The 16,569-nt window shown below is 43.5% G+C and overlaps 1 pseudogene across 1 annotated transcript in view; it reads right to left on the bottom strand.

The window, feature by feature from the left end:
• Positions 1 to 14,425, bottom strand: part of LOC308103673 (clathrin coat assembly protein AP180-like) — a 60,042-nt pseudogene extending 45,617 nt beyond the window's left edge. The window contains exon 1 of the transcript in view: positions 14,296 to 14,425. The product of the transcript in view is annotated as a clathrin coat assembly protein AP180-like (transcript). The remainder of the gene's footprint in view (positions 1 to 14,295) is intronic.
• Between the last annotated feature and the right edge of the window lie 2,144 nt (positions 14,426 to 16,569).

A 16,569-nucleotide genomic window follows, 5' to 3' on the forward strand; every position in this document is an offset into this window, starting at 1 on the left:
GTGCACTTGTTGATGTTCTGGTTTTTAACCAGCTTGTACAGCACTTTGGTCAGCTTTGGTTGTTTTGAAAATTTGATTTTATTTGATTTTATTCGATGAAAGCCTGATGTTAGAGAAAAAATGTGATTCATAGGCGATGCCGAATACTTCTCAGCTCATCTGTCTAACATGCCTCAGATATGTCTGTACTGTTCCTCTGCCGTGCAGACCAAATGTATTGCTCTCTCTAGTGTGGTTCTGTTGCTGATGTATATTGTTTACATCAGGGGTCTTCAACAGGGGGTCAGGGACCCCTAGGGGGTCCTCAGAGATACTCCAGCGGGGGCCGCTAAATCTTTGTGTGATAGGGACTTTTATTTTTATTAACCACTTGAACCCTAGCATCCCTATTCTGGGGGGAACATACTGTAGCAGATCTACAAACCGGATCACAAACCGAAAATAGCAGATCTACTAGGTCACAACGAGTCGTTGGTCGACGCGTTGGTCGGTGTGTCAATTGTTCAAATGATGACTTGGGCTTTTAACCTCCTGTTGATTGATTGGCTACAATATGTAGCCAATATGTATTTGGCAGCGTAAAATATCATGAGCCAGGGACCCCCATACAAGTTTTGTGTTGAAAACAGCAGATCTACAAGCTCAAATATTCTATGTATATTGGGTTAAAGTGGTTCAAACTTTGCTAGGGACCGCCTGGAACCCACTCAAGGACCCCTGGGGGTCCCCAAACCGCACTTTGAGAAGCACTAACTTAGCTGGCCGCCTCAGTGAAATGGTGGAAGATGACAACTCCCCCCCAAGCCTTTTCAAATGACACACACACACACACACACACACACACACACACACACAGAAACACACACACACACACACACACACACACACACACACACACACACACACACACACACTCACACTGACACTCACACTCACACTCACACTCACACACACACACACACAAAAACACAAAGACTAACTGAAATGTGAGTGATTACATAACTCATGTTGCTGGCATATAGTAGCTACAAGTTAGCATCCATGCTAAGACCTACACACAGGACAGTGCATTGAGTCATTTTCTGGCCAGCTTTAGGCTAATTATAGCCTTTGCTACTCTGTGCGTGCGTGTGCGTGCGTGTTTGTGCGTGCGTGTGCGCGTGTGTGTGTGTGTGTGTGTTTATACCGGCGTGCGTTGCTCTGCCATCTGGGTCATGTCATACGTTATAATCCATGTTCTGTGATCATGGTACAAGCTGTGGTAATTGCTTGACACGTTAACCACAAACAAAGCCAAGTAGGCGTGTGCGTGCCTGCGTGTGTGTGTGTGTGTGTGTGTGTGTGTGTGTGTGTGTGTGTGTGTGTGTGTGTGTGTGTGTGTGTGTGTGTGTGTGTGTGTGTGTGTGTGTGTGTGTAATGAGGATTGACTGATCCAAATAAAGACTCTTAGGGTAATCCATGCTAGTCAGGAGAGCTGCAGTCTCTATCTCTGCCACAATCTGCACATGAATATTGTGGCAGAGACAAACACATTATCTGTCCTGAGAGACTAGCAGAGCCCCTAAAGAATGAACTGAATGTACTAGATCAGTGGTTCTCAAACCTTTTCATGCCAACGAAGGACCCCCAAATTGATTTGTATTTGGCTGCGGACCCCCCTCATCTGAAAATAGTTTGTGCCAGGGACCCCCAGAAGAGAAGAATTATAATTTTATTTTTTTTATGATATTTTTCAAAAACTATTCAAAATAGCAGATGTACAAGCTAGCAGCACACGGCACAAAGTGACACGCTATGCAAGCTTGTGGTTGTGGATCAGCTATTTTTTGAATAGCCAACATATAAATGGATACAATTGTTAAACTGATTGTGATGCTACGTTAACTACTCTTGCTGGGGAAAATATGTTGTGCCAGGGACCCCCAGAAGCAAAGATTTGTGTTAAAAACTGTTCGCCTTTTAAAAAAAAGATTTAAAGATTTGCACTCATTTTCAAGATTTTTCAAAAATAGCAGATCTACAAGCTCATAGAGCGGCACTCGGTGCCGCTCTATGAGCTTGTAGATCTGCTATTTTTGAATAGCCAAAGTATAAATTATGGATGAAGGGGTTAACATGATTGTGACGCTTTATTAACTAATTTAGCTGGGGACCCCCTGGTATCCCCCCAAGGATCCCCCTGGGGGGTCCCCGATCCCCACTTTGAGAACCAATGGTGTAGCCTATGTGTGTGCATGCGCATTTGTCCGTGCGTGCGTGTGTACATGCATGCGCGCAGGGCCGGATTACCCATAGGACGTAGGGGGGGCGAGTGCCCTGGGGCACCAGCCAATGGGGGGGAATGAAATAACATAGCCCTAATCCTAACCCTAAAACTGAAATAAAGTAACCACCGGAAAGAAACTAACAAAATCCATTAAAATATATTAAAAATGTAATTGCCTCAAGCCATATCTCCGCCCCAGGGAGCAGGGGGGGGGGGGGGGACACTTCAACTTGAGGTCGCCCTGGGGCACCACATAGTGCTACTCCGGCCCTGCATGATGCGCACGTGTGGTAAACTTTACAGTCTACACTCTACAGTGTGATTCTGTATGCCTTGACTGTGTTCAGTGTTACATGTCCGCTAGCCTCGATCTCCAGGCTTTTATTTTTTAGTTTTGCTCAAAAAATTAAAGCCTGGACCAGCGAGTCGGTGTTCCGGGCATAGGAAGTTGTTTCATTTCCCCAACCAACCAGAGTGCAGTGGGCGTCGCTCCAAATTGTTGTGTTGACGGGGCGGGGGCTGACGGACAGATGGGTGAACCAATGGGATCACACGCATTCTCTCTCCGGAGATGTTAAACCCGCCCCTCTATGGCAGATATCAGACACGCTAGGGCAGTCTACATGTCCACCTGCTCTCTCTAGTGTGGTCAGTGGCGGACTTAACTGTAGGCAAGGTTAGGCGACCGCCTGGGGCCTCAAGAGTTAGGGGGCCTCATGAAAAAAATAAAATACATTTCTGTAGCCCTACTTTTAGCTTTTTAATGGATCCCATGTTAGTAAAGTCTGATAAAAGTATCAAACTCCCAAAATGCACCAGAATACTGGAAATTACATCTATTCTGTTAAAAAATAATCTGTGGAGGGGGTCTCATACTACCGTTCGCCTGGGGCCTCCAGATCCTTAAGTCCGCCCCTGAGTGTGGTTCTGTTGCTGATGTATATTGTTTACATCAGGGGTCTTCAACAGGGGGTCTGGGACCCCTAGGGGTCTGCTTAGAAGTACAATAGTCTTCTGTTTTCTAACAACCAGTGGCAGTGGCTTATGAGGCAGAGCAGGGGTCTTCAAGGTTTATCAGGCCAAGAAGAAGTAGAGCCTTAGTAAATATAGGGCCCATGAGAATACAGTAAACTAAGTATAGGTTGTAAGTGACATTTATATAAATGATAAATGAAAGTATGTATCAGGCATTAGATACACTGTACAACAGTGTTCATTTCGTCGCCTAAAACGAAATGACGAAAAATGTTCGTCGACCACCTTTTTCACTGACGAAAACTGAATAAAAACTATGATGGCTATGATAAATAAATATATTGAGAATTTCGTCTACAAATAAAAACGACATGAAAATGTTATGGACGGACTAGTAGAGAAGAGATCAAGTAGAACAAAGGCCAGTCGTGTTGTGCTTGGTTGAGTTTTGCGCTCCAAACATAGCCGATCTACAAGCTCACAACGGGTCGCAGCGTGATGCTTTGTGAGCTTGTAGATCGGCTATTTTCGGCACAGTATAAATCAACTAAATTTAGATTTAGTTGACTTAAATCTTATGATATTTTAGTCAACTATAATTAGACCAAAACTGAATCATTATTATGACTAAAATGTGACTAAAACTGAATGTAATTTTATTCAAAAGACCAAAACTAAAAAAAGAATTGCTGTCAAAATGAACACTGCTGTAAAGTATAGACGGGTCATAAGAGCAATAATTCCTGTCTTCACAGACTTTTCTGGGAGACCTGATGATGCCTGTTGCCACGGAAACCAACCACCTACGCATCTTCATAGCGACAGAATGCGTCACGGCGGAGGCGCCGTGGATTGATTGATGACTTCCTCTGCAGCGTTGGACACGTGGAAACCTCTGTTCCGTACGGTTATTAACATCTATTTATTTCTAGGTTGCACGCACAAGCTCACACACACACACACACGCACACATGCACGTGCACACGCACGCACGCGCACACACACACACACACACACGCGCACACACACACACACACACACACACACACACACACACACACATGCGTCGGTATAACTGAGGACATCAACATTTTAGCATAGCAATTTCAAGGAAATAGCATAGCAAGGAAAATTTACCGGAAATGTATTCACCGGAAATGTTTTAAATGTCAATAAATACATTATTGCGGTTTCTGAAAATGTACTTGTTTGCGTTCCAAAATAACCTCTAGGAACCTGCAGCATTCATTTTGGAACGGTATACTTCTCTGATTTAATTTCAAGCTGGATTCTGGGAATCGTTCTATCAGACAACACCCAGAGGTGTAGCGCTTCGTGCCGCGCTGTGAGCTTGTACGTCTGCTATTTTTTAAGTTATTTTTTTATATTGAAAGTGAATTCGATATTTTGAATCATTTAGATTATTTTTTAAACATAAATCTTCTCTACTGGCTGTCCCTGGCACAAAACCTTTTCAGGTGGGGGTCTGCGGCCAATTTGGGGGTCTTTGACTTGAAAAAGTCTGAGAACCACTCCAGAGGGCAATAGAAGAGATAACTCGATTGAGTGATACAATTAATTCAGTAATAAAATGTTCAGCGCCTCATCACTTGGGATCAAAGAAAGGTCATTCTACTATGTGGCTAACACCCTCAAAATGTCATGCCTGTTATTCGCCCGCACCCCACCCCCCGAGTCCCCACAGTCCCCTTTGTCATTACAGTGCCATCCCATGACAATCCCATCAATCTGTTACCGTGGCGACAATCCCCCCCCCTCCCCCCTCAAGGGTCAGACCAGTCTGTCACTGTATGACAAAGGAAGGCAAGTGTGTCCTTTACAGTGACCAAAAAAAAATAAAAACTACAGCAAATGCATCCACTGTCTGTTAACCACCGTTTTCAAAATGATCCAAAAAATATCCGATCTGCAAGCTCACAATGTGTTGCATTGGCTATTTTTCGCCACATCACGCACCGTCGGACGATAAGGATTAAAGGGCTTAAGTGATTTAAGACATCAAGAGATGATCAATAATTCAGTCCTGCATGCAAGCATAATCTGTACATGGCAGAACAGTTATGTTAAGACAGTAGCTCTGTTGTTGACCTGCGCTGACTCTCCTCAATGACAACACAAACGCCTCTAAAATGTTGCTGCAAGTGATATTCCTGTGTGAAATTATTAAAACAAGTGCTAAATAGCTCTATTTCAATTACAATCATTGCTATAAATGGTAAATGGTGCATTTATATAGCGCTTTCATCCAAAGCGCTTTACATAGATTGTGCACTACATTCACCCATTCACACACACACTCATACACCGATGGCAGAGGAAGCCATGCAAGGCACCAACCTGCTCATCGGGAGCAATTAGGGGTTCAGCGTCTTGCTCAAGGACATTTTGACACTAACTCTGGGGGGGCCCGGGATCGAACTGGGATCCTCGCGGTTCCCATCCGGCCGCTCTACCGGCCACTCTACCCCTGAGCCACTGCCACTGCTATAGAGCAGGGGTCTTCAACAGGGGGTCCGACTCCGGGACCCCTAGGGGCCCTCGGAGTTACTACAGGGGGGCCACCAAATCTTTGTGTGATAGGAACTTTTTTAAATATTTTTCTTTTTTTTAAATAATTTTTATCCCGCGATTTTGTAACCCTTTTTTTTCACCCGGTGCCAATTTTCTAAGTGATCCTGGGCGCTACACTCCCCTCACCATCCTAGGGAGGCCAGGGCCGAGCTCATGCCTCCTTCAATGCATGAGAGCCAACTGACCTTCTTGTCACCTGACAGGGGAGAGTTTCCCTGGTTGAACGTAGCGCGTGGAAGGAACACGTTATTCCAACCAGTTCCTTTCCCCTCCATCAGACGCCCCGGCTGTCATGGGGGAGGCGGTATAACTTATATTAACCACTAGCATCCCTATTCCGAGGGGAAAATCGGCCGAAAATAGCAGATCTACAAGCTGAGCTTGTAGATCTAGCTATTTCCGGCAAAGAGGTTTGGTGTAGAGGTAAAGAAGAGCAGACCAAGTACAGAGCCAAAGGTCAAGTTTACTAAGTATTGAGGGATTAAGTGGTTAGATATCTGAAAATACACATTAACAGCATTAATAGAAAAGACAGTGTGTAAAATAAACTAAAACATTAAACATTAATTCACAATTTACAGATGATAGTGCTGTCAAACAAGTCTGTGAATCTATGAAATGTAGTGGGGGTCCCTGCTTCATCTCTCTCTCACCTAAGGGGTCCTTGGCCTGGAAAAACATTGAAGACCCCTGCTCTAGAGTGTTTGTCCAGTAACAGGGGTCTACCCGCCTCTCCAGCTCTTTAGTAAATAGAAAATACATTGTCAAGTTTGGATACCAATTTCATTTCACGTATTGAATGGTTTAGGGCAGTTGTTCTCAAACTTTTTCAAGTGAAGGACCCCCAGAATGATATGCATTTGGCCGCGGACCCCCATCTCAAAATATTTTGTTCCAGGGACCCCCAGAAGCAAAGATTTGAGTTACAATTATTTGCTTTAAAAATATATATATTAAAAGATTTTCACACATTTTCACACATTTTCAAAAATATCAGATATACAAGCTCATAGCGCGGCAAGCTATGAGCTTGTATATCTGCTATTTCTGCTATTTTTCATTAGCCAAAGTATAAAGTGGTTAAAATTATTGTGACCTCTCAGGTCAAAGGTCTGATTTGCTTTATGTCCCCAGAATCAGAACTAAACGTAGAGGAGCAGCGTTCAGTTTTTATGCTCAACATTTCTGGAACAAACTTCCAGAAAACTGCTGCAACTCTCTTGACATCAGGACAAGAGAAACTGGAAGCAATGAAACATTGAAACCTCTCTCCTGATTGGATAACGTTGGTATCCCAAAATGAAAAAGTATTTTCTGTTCATGAAATAGCTGGAGAGACGGGGAGAACCCCTGAACAGACACTCTATATACTGTAGCAGTGATCACCATTGGAATATATAGAGCTGCAATCTGCAAGTTTTACGGCCTCTCCCAATGAAGAGAGTTAATTGCAACCATGTGCAAAATACAATAACGACGGAGTGTCCAACCCAGTGAGCCATCTGCTTAAAATAACTCAATAGACATTCGACCAGAAAATAGCCGAACTCTAAGCCTTTTATCGTAGATTGGCTATTTTCGACAGACAAGACAGAGAACCAAGAATAGGGACACTAAGGTTAAATGTGATAATGCTACCTCAAGTTTAAGCTGAGGTTGAAAAATAAATTGGCTATCTGTTTGTTGAGTATATGGACCAAACTTCAACACAACATCTCAAAAATAAAGCAATGGTGGATGTATGTGTCAACTAGTTATGTGAGCAATGTTGACAATGAATGACTTGTAGTAACATTGGTGCGGTCCTTTAAACATCTCCTCCACTAGTTGGTAAGAGTGGAAACGTTTTGGCCGTGTTTTCAGGTCTAGATATTCCTCCGGGGCGTTGAGCGCCCTGCCAAGAGAAGAAAGAGAGGCACAGTGGCCTACATACAGCGTTGCCAGATTTCGCAAGAGAAACAAGCAACCCGGTCTATGAAAACAAGCCCCAAAGAAGCGTCTACTATGGACTACATGAGCACTTTAAACCTATATAAATTTACATTGGTTATTTGAAAATAGCCGAATCACAAGCTTGTAGATCTGCTATTTCCAAACAAATCTGAAAAACTAAACATTTTGATTATTTTTCAAACATTTTAACAACACAAATCTGGTACTACGGTCCCTGGCACAAAATATTTTTAGATGGGGTGGGGACAAATACTATTTTGGGGTCCTTGACATGAAAATGTTTCAGAACCACTGGTTTAAACAACATTAGGAAACAAGCCCAAATAAGCAACTACACTTTAGAAACATGCAACAAAAAAAACACCACCCGCAACTACCAATATGTACAAGCGACTTTACAGAAAAACAAGCCCAAAGTCCCTTATAATAAGCAGACATGGCAACACTGCCTACGTACAGTACATGCAGCTTGTTGAACTGGCCCATACCAAATGGATACAGCATTCAACACATTAACCCCGCGAGCGATTCTGTTGACACGATCACAACATTGTCCATATGGCTCCCTGTAATCGCTTGACAAATCACGCTGGAAATGAACAAAGAACGGGCCTAGCTTGCAGTATTTCTAGAATAAATGGAAACAAGACACCGATGCTACAGTATTAGGACAACGCTCCACAAGTCCTACGGTATACTATTCAACCTCCTGGCACCCACACTGTGGAATAAACACCCCCCAGTGCAGTCAGAACTCTAGACTCACTCCCAATTTTCCATCTATAGTCTGAAGACCCACCTCTTCAGAAGAATACAAGAATGCTCGCCCCAAAACACGCTCGCCCCGGGTCAAATCCGGCAACCTGGGAGCGGTCGTCACCAGGTATTCCTAAACATAACCTCAGTAAAACAATGCCTAAACCTAACCTTATTCCTAAACGTAACCTCAGTAAAACTATGCCTAAACCTAACCTTATTCCTAAATGTAACCTCAGTAAAACTATGCCTAAACCTAACCTTATTCCTAAACGTAACCTCAGTAAAACTATGCCTAAACCTAACCTTATTCCTAAACGTAACCTCAGTAAAACTATGCCTAGACCTAACCTTATTCCTAAACGTAACCTCAGTAAAACTATGCCTAAACCTAACCTTATTCCTAAATGTAACCTCAGTAAAACTATGCCTAAACCTAACCTTATTCCTAAACGTAACCTCAGTAAAACTATGCCTAGACCTAACCTTATTCCTAAACGTAACCTCAGTAAAACTATGCCTAGACCTAACCTTATTCCTAAACGTAACCTCAGTAAAGCGAATACAAGAATACAAGAACCACTGGGGCCGAGTGTATTTTGGGGCGAGCGTTCCGGTTACCCTTCAGACTCCATTGAATCCCTTGTTTTCACCTTTGTTGGATGGATGCTAGCATACTATTGCGATATATATCTTGGTCACTTGTTCTTACGATTTTGTTACTTACAATCGTTTCTTCTTGATCACAAACTAAGAACGCTATTATTTTGTACCTAGTATAGTATATTTACTAGTTTCTTTGAGGCACTGCACTGTTCTCTCTGCACTCTACTTGTGCAACTATTTCACCTTGTTGTTTATTTATTGACTAGAGTTCATGCTTACTCTGCTTATTCTGATCTTGCACTTGTAAGTCGCGTCTGCTACTTAGTTACGATACGAGGCAGTTATGAGGTTATTTTCAGGCAGGCATAGGTGGCCGTCTGGGACTCAGAGGGCCTTGGTTCACCCCTCGGCCCGCCCAGTCCATGTGCTGCAGTGATCCCAACAGGTAGGCTGGGTAAATGCAGAGGATACATTTCACGTACTGTGACAAATAAATAAATACAGTATAATATTTCTAAATAAAATTCCCCAAAGGTGTGGGGACCATATTATGACTAAGTAGTATGTATGCACCTCATGGTACCATAACACCACAAAGGCCTTAAAAACAAGGCTCCAGACATCCCAAAACAAACTGGTAAGGCTACTTCTTGTCCTCACATCTACAACTCATCTAACCCCTGCTCACTTTGCTAGGGTCGTGGCTCAGGGTAGAGGACAGAGTACAGCAACTTGCAATGGGCCTGGTCTACAAGATACACTACACCACAACGTTAAGATACCCATGTACCTGTCAGAGTACTTCACACGCGTAGCATAGTAGTGTATATTTGTCTGTCATTAAATGTTTCCATGAATTGAGTACAAAGGACCCCAATGGAAACAAGCCATAGGCTTTCTTGGGTTTAAAATCCTCTTAGCAGACCTTGTATTGAACTGTACTTTCCTGTGCTTTTTTTTTGCAAACTGCTAATAGATATTCAATCAATCAATCAATCCAAATATGTTTTAATTAAGAAAATGTTTGGGAACTATTGATTTAGAAGACATTTGACCATCTTAATGGGTTAATCATTTAGCCAGGGACACCCTGGAACAAGTGACTTGGATGTATGTCAACTTGTTCTGCATGGCTTTGATCTATATGGCTATGATCTGTTCAACAACTATTACGGTCTCAATGTCTGTGTGCACAATACACACATGCACACAGACGCACACGCACACTCAGGAGAATCACTGATTCACAGACATGCCGTTAGGTTACTGAACAAACACTCTATAGAGGTGATTGCCATTGGAATATAGAGCTTTAACCTTTAACAACCTAACCTATTGGCCTATCCTATCTAACCTATTGGCCAATGGGGGCTTGGTTGTACCGAGACAAATTTGACAGCTAAGACTATTTTCTTCATCTCCTTGAAGCTGCAATCTGCAACTTTTATGTCCTCTCCCAGTGGAGAGAGTTAATTGCAACTATGTCCGAAATACAATAATGGGGGCGCTTCTATAGTGTCCAACCCATCTGCTTAAAATAACTTAATAGACATTCAACCAGAAAATGGCCGATCTGCAAGCTCACAACGCATACACACACACACACACACACACACACACACACACACACACACACACACACACACACACACACACACACACACACACACACACACACACACACGTCGATGAATATGTGTAAATACCTTAGAACACATTCTATAAATGTGATCATTAATATGTAATGTACAGTATATTGTACTTTGTATCTTTATATGTTCTATTTAACCAGTTTTCTATCTCTCTCCCTTTGCTCTCACTCTACCGCTATCCTCTCTCTTCTCACAGAATACTACAAAAACTAAGCAGAAAAATTATCTCACTTTACACCATGTAAACTGTAACGTGACAAATAAAAACGATTCTGATTGAAATAATCCAGTATTATTTGTGTATATTGTTGCTGTCGGGCAGAAACATCTTTATCTCCGTATTTTAACTTTATTTTCTTTAATTAACGCCCTCCTTGATCATACTACAGCGTCGCACATAAGCATCAAAAGTAGCAGATCGGCAAGCCCGAAACACAGCCCGAAACACAGCCCGAAACACAGCGCGAAGCGGCGCGTTTCGAGCTTGTAGATTTGCTACTTTTGATGCTTTTGAATTAAAATCCTGAAAAGTAACAGTTTTGGACATTTGAGGTTTCCACCAACGACACAGAGACGGTATTTAGTGAATGACAAATCAAACGCTGTTGATTTCCGATCGGGTGTCGTGTGATAGTGACACAAGAAGGGACGGGGATGCAAGCCGCAGCAGTCTCAGTCTCCCATATATTGTAGCATTAGCACACCGTCACCTTTGGCTGCGTAAATAATGCAAAGGCAGCCATTGGCTGGGATGGGTGAATTATTCAGCAGGTGTGGCGGATCACACGATATAAGGGGCCTGGTCCAGGACACGATATACACGGTCCAAAGATCAGACAGACAGACACACACACACACACACACACAGACACACACACACACACACACACACACACACACACACACACACACACACACACACACACACACACACACACACACACACACAGACCCCACACAGAAAAGCCATGCAGATTTTTTTTGACGCCCTTCGTACAACGGTGTCGTTCGCTGAAAATAGATCTACAAGCCCGCAATGTGCCGCCGATGCGAGACGTTTTCTAAGCAACCCGGCACCACCATCGTACAACGAAAGTATATGAATCAAAGCTTCAGTTCGTTCAGATCGATAGAAGCACTCGCACAGGCCGCCCAACTATATCCATCAATACAAGCGGAGCGTGATTGTTTTTCGGCATGACCCAACCCCACCCCACCCACCCTGGGCCGCCTCGGTTTGGGGGGCCGGATGATGATAGTGATTCATCATGATGTGCCACAGGGCGGCCCCCCGGCTGTCACCTAACAAATGTGTTAATAAAGCTGTGAAGTTTGATGTCTTTATTCGGTCATGATGGTGCAGTTTCGCAGGGAGAGCTTTTTGTTTTTGGCTTCGACAGGCCTGCAGGCTGCACCTGTAAACCGTGTGTGTGTGTGTGTGTGTGTGTGTGTGTGTGTGTGTGTGTGTGTGTGTGTGTGTGTGTGTGTGTGTGTGTGTGTGTGTGTGTGTGTGTGTGTGTGTGTGTGTGTGTTGATGCGCGTGCGTGTGTGTGTGTGTGTGTGTGTGTGTGTGTGTGTGTGTGTGTGTGTGTGTGTGTGTGTGTGTGTGTGTGTGTGTGTGTGTGTGTGTGTGTGTGTGTGTGTGTGTGTGTGTGTGTGTGTGTGTTGGTGCGCGTGCGTGTGTGTGTGTGTGTGTGTGTGTGTGTGTGTGTGTGTGTGCTTTACGACTTAGGGCACAGGGTGGGGCCAACACACTCTCTGAATGACCTGCCACTCGGTCCTGAATTACGACCCCCTCTCACTTTCCTCCCTCCACCCATCCCCCCCCCACACACACACACACACACACGGCACACCAACTCCCACCCTGTCTCTCTGTTTCCCTCTATCTCTCTATCTCTCTCTCTCCCTCTCTCTAGGCTGAAGGCGGACTCGAGAGGTCAACAATGGTCATCGCCATGTCAACCACGTCCATTTATGGTTGGAGCCACGCCCACAGCAGCCTATACAGTAAGTGAAAGGTAATCAAGTCATTGTGAGAGTCAGCCTGACCATTATATACTATACAGTAGAACATATTGATCAACAACCTCTCATTCCAACCCATTAAGCATGCAATCTGTACGTTTGAACCCGGGCTCTAACCCCCACACAAGAGAACACATTTCTAACGCTCATCTGAGAGGCAATTAATGCCCTGCTTTTCCAGGGGGAGATATTGGGTGTATGGGCTTCAGGCAGGGCTACCGCGGGCAGGGCTACATGTCAGCCAGTAGGGTCTACAGGTCTTAATGTATAAGAGAAGGGAGACCACCTCCAACCACTGTACTAATTATATTGTATTAACATATACTCTACCATACAGATATACTAGTTATAGTGTATTAACATACTCTACCATACAGATATACTAGTTATATTGTACTAGTTATTGTGGGATCGCTTTAGCGATCATTGTGGGATCGCTTTAGCGATCACACTAATGTTATCGTGTTATTATTATTATTCCGCCTGTTTTTTGATAGGCTAAGCTTTGCAGGACGTGCTGTGAATACTCAATACCATCAACATTCTTAGCGATCCCACACTGTTTCTTCAGGAACAGTACTTTCTAGTTGTACTTGTTATACTCTACCTGCCACACAGATATACTAGTTATATTGTATTAACATACTCTACCATACAGATGTACTAGTTATATTGTATTAACATACTCACAAAAAAACTGTTTTAATCCATTAAAACAAGATTAACCCTTTTACCTGAACCTAAGACCTACTGTAGCGTGCTGTATGTTTTATGCACATGGGTGTAGCTTACATCATATCTCTGGGTAGCTAGTGTATGGGGTGGAGCCAGTGTATGCAAGAGAATACAGAAGAGAATCTGTATGGTCAGTTAAAACAACTATAGCTGCATCTGCAGTGGTTGGAGGTGGTCTCTCTCTCCCTATTATGAGAGACCCTGGTGACAGGTGTCGGGTAGGATACCTACTGGTTGACCAGTGGTACTGCCTGCATATTAGGCTATAAGCACTAATAATAACCCCTCAACGGTCAAGTGGGAGATTCCCTCTTAAAGAGCATGCACGCTGGAGACCTTTCTATGGGTTCGAATCATGCAGGTATAGTGCATGGGCATGAAATGTATGGATCACAGTTTTCTGTGTGTTTCTGTGTGTTCACACCCCACACACACACACACACACACACACACACACACACACACACACACACACGCACACACGCACACACACACACACACACACACACACACACACACACACACACACACACACACACACACACACACAGAAATAAGGCCTATGTGTGTGCACACACACACACACACACACACACACATGACACGACACACACACACACACACACACACACACACACACACACACACACACACACGCACACACACACACACACACACACACACACGACACACACAGGAATAACAAGGCCGGACCGGGTCAACAACACTTACACTCCAGGTGTTTCTTCTTGGGCGCCATTATTTCGTGCGTGGTGGCCTTGCAGACGCCGCGGGCCATGTCTGATCCCGTCAGCTGGTACTGCGCAGCGGCGATGCGATCCGTGAGCGTTTGCCCCGACATTTTCTCTTCTCTTCTGCTGTATAGCGCTGTGTGTGCAGAGTCTCAGCCGACCACCTTTTACAGCGATGTGTAGATTTCACCCCAAAGAATCGATCAATCCTAAATCAATCGCCAAGCAAGCAAGCAAAGCAACCAACCAACCCGGTTGCAGGATTTGGAATCCCAGCAGATTCCGGTGCAGGTCTGCCTCTCCCAGTCCCCTACGGATAGGCCTGTGACCTTCTGTATGGACGCACAAACAACCCACATGAGCCTCTCACACACACACACACACACATCAATGGATGTTAAACCGTACATATTAAGCATCAGATCATCATGCGCTATACCTATATATGAATGATGTGACATGAATAAGACTTACGGCAAGGTTGCGGTCGTTCTGGTTGTTTGTAATAAGGATTTCCCAAACCCTCGTTTCAGGACCGCGGACAGCTCCTCTTATGTAACACTCCGCTGTCAGATCAAACCCTCTCTATATTACGACTATTTTCGTCCCACGAGAGAAATAGGGCTACTATTAACACACACAACACCTACAGTGGGCTGGAAATGCTCCTCCACGCGACTGGGTGTAATAATAATCTAACTGAATAATCCATACAGGTCGCGGGTCAGGCGTTCCGCTGAAAGAATCCCAAACCGCGTCCAATTCAGCACCGCGGACAGCGACTCCTTTATGAGGGGGGTTTGACTCCCTGCCTATAGCGTCAATGAATGAATGAAAAATAACGGTTTTAGAACGGGTTTCCGTTTATTACCAGTGCACGTACAGAGTCCTTGTGTTAGTAGTATATCTCTTCTTTTCAGAACGGTCTGTTCTGTTTGCTTTCTGATCCGGAATGCTGTCGGTTTCGACGATCGACGCCTGCCTGCTTGTTTTTAACCCTCTCCTCCTCGGCTCGGCTTGTCCGTCACTCAGCAGGTCTCTCCCCTCCAAACGCTATGATGATGATGATGATGACGATGACGATGATGATGATGACGTGGTGGACGCACACACAGGATAAAACAGCAAATAAGGAAAGATGATGGCAGTTCCCTGTTTTTTTTCCCCCCCTCTCTTCTTTGGTTTTGTTATTTATTTAGGGGTAAAAGTATCATTACTGCAATGTAGAAATACTCTGTTACAAGTAAAAAACCTGGAATTCAAAATTGACTTGCGAGTAAAAGTACAAAAGTATTGGTATCAAAATGTACTTAAAGTACCAAAAGTAGAAAGTATACTCATTATGCAGAGTGTCCCATTTCACCGGTTTCAAATGTATACAATTTATAAAAAATCCTTTGAAAACATCAGATCTACAAGCTCACAGCACATGCAAAGTGATGCGTTGTGAGCATGTAGATCTGCTATTTTCAAATAGCCAAATATAGGGTGGTTAATGTATGTTTTGTAATATTCCAAATCTGCAGTAAAGTTCTCAAATAATAGTTCTTATAATAAGCCATTAAAATAAGCATTAAAATAAGCCATTGTGCTTTTATGAGCAATCCAGTTTAGAGGACCTTGTATTGTGAATTGTACTTCCATAGGCTACTGTTTCCATGTCTTCTCTAAATAAAGTATTCAATCAATCAATCAAATAATTGTGGCGCAAAAGTACAATATTTGCTTCTGAGATCATGTAGCTAGTGGAGTAGAAGTAAAAGTACAAAAATTTGGAAATATTCCAGTATTAAAAAATACCTCAAAAGTGTAGCCTACTTAAGTACAGTAGCCTACTTGAGTAAATATACTCAGTTAGGCTACTATCCACATTGGTCTTCTCCCTCAGTGACAGCTTTTAGAACAGGGTTGGATGACGCTGCGTCATTAACAAAACCTATACACGCGTGTCGCGTGGGTCCCATGACCGCAACGCAACGCAGTGGTGCGTTCTTTTAAAGGGGGAGTAACATAAGATTGCTTTATTATGATCATTAGGTCTAATAGGCTTCTAGCCTTGTATCACAACAAGACGGTCATCTATCTGTCATAACCGTCTTGGATGAACTTCAACATAGTGTTTGCAATTTCTCCCTTTTTGGTCCGTACATCTACATAAACGTTCAGATGTAAAATATGAAGTGCTGACCCCATGGCCATGGATGTTACAATTGTGTACAGAAATCCTCAGAAGTACCCGTGTATTCCGTATTGT

This window comes from Gymnoscopelus braueri (assembly GCF_963280865.1).
Source record: "Gymnoscopelus braueri genome assembly, chromosome: 16".
Taxonomy (NCBI): domain Eukaryota; kingdom Metazoa; phylum Chordata; class Actinopteri; order Myctophiformes; family Myctophidae; genus Gymnoscopelus; species Gymnoscopelus braueri.